The sequence below is a fragment of the Ovis aries genome, chromosome 23, assembly GCF_016772045.2.
Source record: "Ovis aries strain OAR_USU_Benz2616 breed Rambouillet chromosome 23, ARS-UI_Ramb_v3.0, whole genome shotgun sequence".
Taxonomy (NCBI): domain Eukaryota; kingdom Metazoa; phylum Chordata; class Mammalia; order Artiodactyla; family Bovidae; genus Ovis; species Ovis aries.
This window is the reverse complement of record NC_056076.1, coordinates 38074560-38081790: the sequence shown is the minus strand read 5'-3', so window position 1 is coordinate 38081790 and position 7231 is coordinate 38074560. Positions and strand designations below refer to the sequence as shown.

The window sequence follows — 7231 nt, the reverse complement described above, 5'->3', positions numbered from 1 at the left end:
CCCATTGGTGTTGCTCCTCAGGGAAGGAACAGTAATTCTAACTAGTTTAAAGATCCCCAGCTAGGCATCCCTTGGGTGTTTATAATCTTCCAAATGTACTACTTTCACTAACATACAAGATTAAAACGAGGCTGGTCGTGTCTAGGCTGGTAGACGCCACGCTTATTGACATTCTTAGCACTGCTTAGCCCGCGCTTTCCTTCTTAGATTTAGGCAAATCTTCAGCCGCTAAAACAAGTAATACATTTTAATAGATTAAATAAATGATAAAATAAAGGATGGATAAGTTAAATAAATAATGGAGGCCCCACACACCATTCTTTTCACACTTGGCGTTTTAACAACAATCCTTGTTAACAGTCAACAAAGAAGTTAACAGATGTCCGCAGTACTGAGACATGTCTTGTACATTTCCAAAAACTGTGAAATTTTTGGAAAATAGTTTATAATCAGTGTGTATATCAATGCTGTATGTTTATTTCCCTGTGAAAAACGATTATTGAATGAACAGTGGCTCTTCCTACTGTAATATATTTGAATCAGGGAAAATCAGTGGTAGGCATCTTAGCCTGCCTTCATTTTGGGGTGGGAACCACCTGGAAGAGTATTGTCATGATATGGCTTTTTTTTTTTTTTTTTAACTTTATTTTACTTTACAATACTGTATTGGTTTTGCCATACATTGACATGAATCCACCACGGGTGTACATGCGTTCCCAAATATGAACCCCCTCCCACCTCCCTCCCCACAACATCCCTCTGGGTCATCCCCCTGCACCAGCCCCAAGCATGTTGTATCCTGCATCGGACATAGACTGGCGATTCTATTCTTACATGATAGTATACATGTTTCAATGCCATTCTCCCAAATCATCCCACCCTCTCCCTCTCCCACAGAGTCCAAAAGTCTGTTCTAAACATCTGTGTCTCTTTTGCTGTCTCGCATACAGGGTTATCATTACCATTCTAAATTCCATATATATGTGTTAGAATACTGTATTGGTGTTTTTCTTTCTGGCTTACTTCACTCTGTATAATCGGCTCCAGTTTCATCCATCTCATCAGAACTGATTCAAATGCATCCTTTTTAATGGCTGAGTAATACTCCATTGTGTATATGTACCACAGCTTTCTTATCCATTCATCTGCTGATGGACATCTAGGTTGTTTCCATGTCCTGGCTTTTATAAACAGTGCTGCGATGAACATTGGGGTACATGTGTCTCTTTCTATTCTGGTTTCCTCAGTGTGTATGCCCAGCAGTGGGATTGCTGGGTCATAAGGTAGTTCTATTTGCAATTTTTTAAGGAATCTCCACACTGTTTTCCATAGTGGTTGTACTAGTTTGCATTCCCACCAACAGTGTAGGAGGGTTCCCTTTTCTCCACACCCTCTCCAGCATTTATTGCTTGCAGATTTTTGGATCACAGACATTCTGACTGGTGTGAAGTGGTACCTCATTGTGGTTTTGATTTGCATTTCTCTAATAATGAGTGATGTTGAGCATCTTTTCATGTGTTTGTTAGCCATCCGTATGTCTTCTTTGGAGAAATGTCTATTTAGTTCTTTGGCCCATTTTTTGATTGGGTCATTTATTTTTCTGGAATTGAGCTGCATAAGTTGCTTGTCTATTTTTGAGATTAGTTGTTTGTCAGTTGTTTCCTTTGCTATTATTTTCTCCCATTCAGAAGGCTGTCTTTTCACCTTGCTTATATTTTCCTTTGTTGTGCAGAAGCTTGATATGGCTTTGTAGATTTGTCTTTTAAGTCATCATTTAACTTTTTATCACAAAAATCTTAGAACATGTACAAAAGTAGAGCATTTATTATAATAAATCCCTCATCTACCTATCACCCAGTTCAATGAGTGGCCAGTCTCAACTTCTCCCACGTTGTCATCATTTTTGCCAGAGGATCTTAAGGAAAATCCAAGACATCTCATCACTTTGCTGTGCATCTCTGATAAGGACTTCTTTTTTTTTTAATAACCAATCATGTATTATCCCTAACAAAAACAATAATTTTTTAATAATGAGATCTAGAGCTTTCTGTAAATCATGTTCAGTTAACTTACTAAGTAAACCAAGCTAACTGTGTCAGGGAGCAGTGAGGTTTCCATAAGGGAAGTATTTTTATGAGAATGGAGACTGGAAAATAACAGTTCACAGGTTGCAGGATTTCTGCTCTGGATCTTGCTCTCAGCTCTTCTTTGCTCTTTCCTCTTCCAGACCCCTATCCACCCACTGACTAGCTTATTTGTTCCCTTTCAGAGCAGGTTAGAAAACCCATCAATATGTTTCTGTAATGTTCCTTTTGTTCTTTCATGATGAGTGCAAACAACTTAGCAGTGGAAAAGCAAACCTCCTTGACACTTGCCCCAACGGTCCATGCCACTGCATGCTCACCTGGGTGTGGATCCACAAAGAGCATGCTCTGTGCCCTGGTGACAGGGTTATGAAGCAACACCTAATAGCGGTGGGTGGGGGCAGGTTTCAATAAGAAAGTCTTCTATGTGTATATATATGCATGCATGCTCAGTCATGTCTGACTCTTTTCAACCCTTTGGATTGTAGCCTGCCAGGCTCCTCTGTCCATGGGATTCTCCTGGCAAGAATACTGTAGTGGGTTGCCATTTCCTCCTCCAAGGGAACTTCCCAATCCAGAGATTGAACCCATGCCTCCTACATCTCCTACACTATTAGGCAGGTTCTTTACCAACTGAGCCACTGGGAAGCCAAGAAAGTCTTAGCAGTTGCATTTTCTTATTCTCCTTTCCCTTTATGAGCAAACCCAAAGCCTAGTAAACTTTACTGGGATGTGGTAAACTTGCCCACATCTAAGGAGCAATGGCCTCGGGTGCCCTGCTTAACAGGGCAAGCTGTTTTGCAGATTTCAGGCCATTCATTGCATTGATTCAGACTTGTTCTAGCTTCCCCCAGTTAACTTCCAGTATGACCTGGGAAGCTGTTCATGTGGTATTTTCTTTTCATCTTATCTTTTCTTCCCATCTGAGATTAGATCTATTTCTCTCAACCCAGCTTTATAATGATGCCTGAGGATAGCCAACGTATAAAGATTTAGGAGAATCTTCCTTGATACTTACATAGCTGGTAAGTGTAAGTTATGAAAACAAGTCAATGTATTTTGATACAAGCATATGTATTTGAAAGGTGAAAATCATGCCAGAAAATCAGACTCTCATCCTATGTTTGGGATGAAAGAGAAGTGTATTTGTATCTTGAACATGAAGGAACTGCTCGTTCATTCACTGTTCCAGAATGTTTACTTCAGATGTTATTTAAAATATTAATTTATTTAAAAATAAACTAAAATATTGATTTATAAACAGGACTTATAAACCTATTCCATATGAAAATATTTTGTTATAACAAGATTGTTCTAATAATAATTTGCTGTTTGTACACGAAGGTACTGCCTGTCTTACTATTAAGAAGCCATACATCTTAAGGACGTTTTCTTTTAGAGATTTTTTTAGCTCTACCTCTATTTTACAAGGTTGCTGCCTGGGGACGGGGTTGGGGAGGTGTGAGGGTCACGGCTGCAGAACAAGCAAAGATAACTAAGCATGGGAGTGGTTTTGATGCTTTGCTTTAAAGCAGTCAACTGAGTAATCTTAGATGGCAAGTATGCAATGAGACCTGTTTCACTGGGGAGTGAGTTTCCCTTTGTAGTTTGAAATATATTTCAACGTCAGAGCCCGCTTTCCCTAGTTAAAAAAAAAATACACCCAATACCAATAAAATAACAGGAAGAACAGTGAAGCTTTTTGATAAGGGCTCAGAGTTCTGTCTCTTCAGTCCTTGGAACAATGTCCCTCCCTACCAACCAAAAAGTTCCTCAGATTTCTCAAGTTCAGTTGGAAAACCAATCATCTATAGTGAAAAGTCCAAATTATTAATTTTTCAAAATATTATTTTAAAACTTTTGATCCAACAGCCAACACAAAGTTCAGAGGTAAATGCCTTTACTGTATGGTTTTTTTAATGTACCAAAGTGATTCAAATTAGAAATGTCTAATGTCTGTTCATATAAGCCCATCTAGCCTACAAAAAAGGTTCCTCCTTCAGCTTGAACCTCACCTTCTAGAAGTCTTTGCAGAATGCACCACCTTGGGCTGAACTGGGTGCTTCTGTTAATAGCTGTACATTTGTCTGCCAGGTATTTCCAACATTATTTGATGATAATAATGTATCGCTCTCCTCGACTGAAAAGTGAGGTCTGAGGACAGAAATTCTTCTTGTCTCATTCATCTTCATATCCCCTGACCCTCTGCCAGTTCTTGACATATAGTATGGGATTGGTGAATATGTATTTGAATCCTGAAACTACTTTGGAAAGTCTGTTTTACAGAAGTGTTTTCTTTAGCCAAACCTTTCTTCCTAAGTAGCTTACAAAATATTCGAGTAACTCACTGCTATTGTTGCCCAAAGCTGGAAGGGGCAGCACCTGGCAAAGTGGGGAGCCCTGCTGATCAGAACAAGGATCTGGTAAACAGATATGAACACCTAGCACCAAAGGCTGGAAAGGACTTGTGTGTCTGTCAGTTGCCTGGGCCAGGTGAACGCGCATGTCCCTTCTAGCTCTTGGGACGAGATTCTACTCACAAGCACTTGAAGGCTTTCTCTGTCTTTCATGCTCTGGGATGTATGAAATGGAAACTGTACCCACTGGCATTCCAGAATTCTAAAACAGCACAGAGGAGCATGCACATGCGCATCAGAGTCACCAATTTCAAATGAGGCTAATGGAAATCGGTGAAGATCTGACCAGAGAATAGGGAGAAAGTAAGAATACGAGCTCATGAAAGAATATCCATCTTGTCCTCACAGTCCCCGGGGCCCGTGGACTACAGGCTTTGACAGGTGTTGTTTTATTTGCCCTCAAAACAGCTCTCTGGCAGTCTCTTGTCCAAGGTCACAGAGCACAGAAGCGCCTGGTGGAATAGATACAACATGAATAACATCTGACAAGACAATAATACTTTGTGTGTTCCTGAGTGCCTCCTCCAAAGCTCTCCATACATATCTGCCCCTGCCTCCTTGGCAACCTCACTTCTGTTCCGATAAGTGGGCCTGGGGTTGCAGAGGGCCTTTGTTTTAGTAAGTCTCTAATTTAACCTTTGCTTTTTTTTTTTAATAAGGGGGGTGGGTAGTAAGGAAGGGGAGCCAGTTCTGTTTGGCAGGCATAGCCAATGTCTAAGTAACTGGCTTTTGAAAAAAAAAAAAAATCTGTGTACACAGCAAAAGAGCTCTGATAGATGAGTCAAGCACAGATCTATGTGTCTGCTCGTCAAACCACCTTTTGTGTTGAGTCCCAGACAGGAGGGTCATTCTTCAGGGTATGTGACAATGGTGACTCCTTGAGCAATCCCTCCCAGGAGAGCTGGTCTTCACCATCAGTAGGGAAAGAAGCAGGACTGGGTGGGAGAAAGGACGATTCTAATCATACCTGCTTAATTTATCTTGTGGGGCCCCAGAATTATTCCATATTTTAAATATTTTTAAATGTTTGGTGAATGTGCTTAATGTCTCTGAATGGCCCACTTAAAAATGGTTGAAATGGTAGATCTTATGCATATTTCACCACACACACACAAAAATATCCCCCTTCCCCCAAAAATACTCTGCAGCAGCTGAAGGTATATGAGTCAGACTTGCTATCATCACATCCATACTTATTCATCATGCTTATAGGACTGTAAGTTAAATATCTTCCTAAATTCAAAACACAGCATGTCCATGGGGGAGAAAAAGAAGTTAGGAGCAGCACCCGTCTGCTCTGGGACCTCCCTGGTGGTCCAGTGATTAAGACTCTGTGCTTCCAGTACAGAGGGTGGGTGTTTGATCCCTGGCTGGGGAACTAAGAGCCCGCAGACTGTGTGGCACAGCCTCCCTTCCCCCGTAAAAAACCAACTGCTTAATGGGAACCTGAGATTCAGATTTGGGGCCTGGGTTGGTTGCAGTCACCCTTCTCTCTAAGAGAGTTGAAGTAACAAAGTGATAGTCGCTCAGTCACATCCAATTCTTTGTGACCCCATGAACTGTAGCGCTCCAGGCTCCACAGTCCATGGGATTTCCCAGGCAAGAATACTGGAGCAGGTAGCCGTTTCCTTCTCCAGGGATCTTCCTGACCCAGGGATCAAACCTGGGTCTCCTGAATTGCAGGAGGACTCTTTACCATCAGAGCCACCAGGGAAGCCCTGAAGAAAAAAAAAAAAAAAGAGTCATCCAATTTGCAGGAATTATTCAGTGATCAGTTATTTTATGCTGCTATCATCCTAATTCTGAATGCTGCTTCCTAGGGATCTTGTTTGTGGCCTTCCAGGACTGGAAAACACTGCTTTCCCCAAAACTGGACAAATGTACTTAAGGAAGTCCAGAAAGAAAACACTTACAGTCACAGCTCTCCAAAAGTCGAGCTATAAATTCTTCGGGTGTGGGGAGCTATCCTTTTTCCTGATAAAATGAAAGCAGCGTGAAGACTTTGGTTCTTGGGTTAAACTCCTCCCTAACAGTCGATGGTAGGTTTCTGGCTCAATAACAAACTAAAAGAAATCTGCAGCGAGCAAGGGAGCCATAGCAGCTGACAGAATGTTCCTGCAGCTCTCGAAGTAAACCGACCCGAGCTTGTCTCAGACAATGGGCCCTTGTGTGAAACAGCTGTCCCAGAGAGATGCTCCCTCACGCTGTTGGAGAGGGCCTGCATATTACAGGGATCCGTCTGGTTTTATCTGACCAGGACGAAAAGCCCAGATGGAGTGCAGGGCTCCCACCAGGAATGCAGTCCAGCACGACCAGCTCCAAACATGGGCTCGAGTTTCAGTGGCTCCAGGATGAAATATACTGGTTGATTGTGCTTGGAAATCTAGCTTTGCCTCCTGAACTATGGACAACTTCTATGTGGAATTTTCAGGCTTTATCTGAAAGGAAGGGATAAACCCAAAGCATGTGTGGGAGGGAGACAGATTAGTAACACTTTCTTTTGCCTGGTAATAGCATCCCCCATTACTGAAACTTTACCTTGAGTCCCCTAGAAGGCCTGGGAGCCTTGGCAGCGAACGTCCAGCCGGTAATGAAACCTGAAATGGGGTTTGCCAGGTTTTAGGTTGAGTTACAGTGGGGAAGCTGTGCACAGTCATCGCCTCAACCGTTGACGGGTGCCATCCCAAGCTTGCTCTGCCCAGGGTTCCTGTGGCCTCTCTTCAGCCTGAG

The 7231-nt window shown here is 42.1% G+C and overlaps 2 protein-coding genes across 16 annotated transcripts in view; one reads left to right on the top strand and one right to left on the bottom strand.

The window, feature by feature from the left end:
- Window positions 1-7231, top strand: part of DLGAP1 (DLG associated protein 1) — a 791650-nt gene that overhangs the window by 765664 nt on the left and 18755 nt on the right. The window lies entirely within an intron of this gene.
- The window catches only part of LOC132658501 (uncharacterized), a 37601-nt gene continuing 30503 nt past the window's right edge, over window positions 134-7231 (bottom strand). The window contains exon 3 of the mRNA XM_060405429.1: window positions 134-6219. The gene's annotated coding sequence lies outside the window, so the exon portion shown is untranslated. The remainder of the gene's footprint in view (window positions 6220-7231) is intronic.